Here is a 3688-nt window from a genome sequence, read left to right as displayed (position 1 = left end):
CTTAAAATTACTTCCTGTTGTCTTGGGGTGATAGCATCTTTAGAAGACCCTGAAAAAACTGAGATAATGGTCAAGTCCTAGAAGAACTAACTGTTGTCTAGTCTCAATGTAATGGGAAGGTGCAGGGCTTATTTGAAGTCCTGGTTGGAGTGGTTATGACATCGGACCATTTTAGTTAATCTCTTTGAAGTTCTGAACAGATTGTAGTCTGAAGCTGATTTTTGGTGGTAGTTGTCAGCTTAATGGCATTATCGAAGTCCAGGTGGATTTGCCACTGCAGATCCCCATCATCTTCTTGGAGACCTCAAAGGAATGGCCATGGTTCACTGCAGAAAACTTAAACATTTTAAGTGTCATATACAGCAGATCTCAGCGATCTTAAAGGACCATAATCTATTAAATACATATGGGTTACACAAGCTTAATTCCTAGTTACCTGTTTTAGACTCAAGCCTGAAATCACATACAGGAAGCTAGATGAAGCCTATTTCTAGAATTAGTTAGTACTCTATATGACAATTAATGTCATGACAGAAAGTTTAAATATATATAATAATCATATAAATTTTGAGATAACATTTATACCTTAAGAAAAGTTTTAAAGAGTCAAAATAAAACCAAAGGATTATAAGATTAGTGGCAACAGGATAATCCCTTGGTTTGGGTTTTTCTTCTGTCCCATACCAGTTGCCTTTTCTGATGTGAGACAGAGATTTTGAATTTTCCTTTAACAAGCATGCTTAGATTTAAAGAAGGAGAAAGCTATGCTCCAACTCCAAAAGCAGCTTTAATTTTTAATTGAATCAAGACTACAAAAAGGGGCTGGAGAGATGGCTCAGTGATTAAGAGCACTGGCTGCTCTTCCAGAGGTCCTGAGTTCAATTCCCAGCAACCACATGGTGGTTCACAACCATCTGTAATGAGATTTGGTGCCCTCTTCTGACACGCAGACAGAACACTGTATGTGTAACTAAAAAAAAAAAAAAAAGACTACAAAAAGAGGAAGGAAGGAAGAAAACATCAAAACTGGAAACTCTAAGACTTAGAAATAAGATAGCTGGTGATGGCAGTTCCAGGGACTCATCCTGTCACTAGGCCTTGAAGTCCACACCTGCTATGGGCAGAGCAAATGGGAAGCCACTCAAGACCCGGGACCATCTTCTTTAAATGAGTTCTGTTCCCACTTGAACCCTGCTGGCCAAATCCAGCAGGAATTGTCTAGTGGTCCAGTGTCCTCTTAGTTCTAGCCCATCTTTACATATCAGATCAACCCTTGAATGCCAATGTCAAGAAAAAGAAATAAAAGCCAGCACGCCTAAAAGTGGATTGTGTTGAGAAGCATGGCACCTCAGGGTGACTGCACGCCTAAAAGTGGATTGTGTTGAGAAGCATGGCACCTCAGGGTGACTGCCGTCAACAGTGCAGAAAACAAGGCAGGGGAAGGTGGAAACGGACAGAAAATAGGAGCTTAGCCAGTAAGGAAACAAGAGGACTTCAGGAAGCAAGCGGCAGGGAAGGGGACTTTAGGGGATTTATTTCCCTGCTAAGCAGAGCTGTGTTCCACGAAGTCAACATGAGTATGCTCCATTAGCATTTCTCACACTCCACGGTGTCTGGGGCTTTGGGATCGCATTGGAAGTTGGTTCTGAGTTATCTCCGCTTCTCTACATAGACATCTAAAGTATCTGGCCCTGCATTTCCTTTTTCCACTCTTAGGATGTAACAGACGGTCTGTGATTCAAGAAGAACAGCCGTGCACGCCACAGGTGAACTCATAGTTAGAAGGCAGTAACTGGTTAGTGTAGGTGCTGCTGCTGCTGGGGGTGATAGCAGCAGCAGGGACGATGGTAGTGGTGGTATTGGTGGTAGAGGCGGGAAGGGTGGCGGCAGAGGAGGTGGTTGGGGTAGTGATGAGGAGATGGGGGTGAGGGAAGTGGTGAGAAAGTAAAGACAGTGGTCCAACTAGAGGTGAGGTGGAGGCGGAGGTGGTGGTGGTGGAGGTGGAGGCGGAGGTGGTGGTGGAGGTGGAGGTGGAGGCGGAGGCGGAGGTGGCGGTGGAGGTGGAGGTGGAGGCGGAGGCGGAGGCGGAGGTGGCGGTGGAGGTGGAGGTGGAGGTGGAGGCGGAGGTGGTGGTGGTGGTGGTGGAGGTGGAGGCGGAGGCGGTGGTGGTGGTGGTGGAGGTGGAGGCGGAGGTGGTGGTGGCGGTGGAGGTGGAGGTGGCGGTGGAGGTGGAGGTGGAGGCGGAGGCGGTGGTGGTGGAGGTGGAGGCGGAGGTGGTGGTGGTGGTGGTGGAGGTGGCGGTGGAGGCGGAGGCGGAGGTGGCGGTGGAGGTGGAGGTGGAGGCGAAGGTGGTGGTGGTGGTGGTGGAGGTGGAGGCGGAGGTGGTGGTGGTGGAGGTGGAGGCGGAGGTGGTGGTGGTGGAGGTGGAGGCGGAGGTGGCGGTGGAGGCGGAGGCGGAGGCGGAGGTGGTGGAGGCGGAGGCGGAGGTGGCGGTGTTGACAACGATAATAGTAATGGTGATGATTCAAGTGGCTTGACATCCTACAGTTGTAAACCCAAAATGGATAAAATGAAATAGTAACAGAGCAAAGAGATATCTTGCCACAGATCTCAGAAGCTCAAAGACTGACTCTGAGGCAGGACCAACCCAAGAACAGCACAGCTGGCACACCGGTCCATTTCCTAAAAACTCAAAAATACAGAGAGAAAGCGTAAAGGCAACCTTGTGTGGGGTTCAAAGTTGGCATATCTGCAGTTGGCTTCCCAACAGAAGCCACAGACACCAGCAGGCAGCCTGGGAAGAAAAACCTGCTGACCCAGAATTCTGTGCCAGAAATAACATCTGACAACGCTGAGCAAAACAGAGTTTTCAAACAAGCAAGGGCTAAGACGTGTGCTGCTGGTATCCGTGTTCTACAGAATGCCCAAGGAATGTCTTCAGGAAGAAGGGAAATAATGAAGAAGGCAGGAGGATGGGCAGGTGTGGGGACATGTGGGTGGGTGTTTGAAAATCTTGTGCCTTAGGTGTGATTCTTTAGAAGCAAGAATGAATCACCTGTGTTCTGCTTTGAACATAGAAAGCTTTTCAAAGTGTATGTTTGTTGCTGTGGTGCCCCTGTGACAGAAGTGAGCAATTGCAACGCAGACTCTGTGGCCCTCAGTGTCTGGAATCCTACAGAATTCATGCCACCACTGGTCTCAATCAAACTGTGGAGCTAACATCACACGCAGTATATATTCTGCTGGCCTCAAATCCTACCTCCACCTCCAAAGTACTGAGATTATAGGTATGCACCGTCACACCTAGTTTATGTGGGACTGATCCCACAGCTTTGTATGCGTTAGGCAAGAGCTCTACCCATAGAGTGACAGCCACAGCCCAGAAAGAAAGATTTTATTTCAGATCATGTTTCTGCTGTATAGTTTAAGATACATTTACCTAAAACAAAATCTACCTGTATTAGCAGAGTTCCAGGGGCTTTATTTTATTTGTTTAAATAGAACAAGTAGTCCTAGTGTGTCTATCTCGGTGTCTATCTCTCTCCAAGTCTATCTCTATTTCTGTCTCTAGCTCTTTCTCTATTCTCTCCACCATCTGCTGGGTTATAAAGAAGCTTTAGCAACACATGTCTCCATGTCTTTCACAGCACTGGAGGCCAGGAATCCACAATGAACGTGAGGGATTGAC

Source organism: Mesocricetus auratus, unplaced genomic scaffold (assembly GCF_017639785.1).
Source record: "Mesocricetus auratus isolate SY011 unplaced genomic scaffold, BCM_Maur_2.0 Super-Scaffold_100013, whole genome shotgun sequence".
NCBI lineage: Eukaryota > Metazoa > Chordata > Mammalia > Rodentia > Cricetidae > Mesocricetus > Mesocricetus auratus.
The sequence above is the reverse complement of the archived record's forward strand: the minus strand, read 5'-3'. Positions refer to the sequence as shown.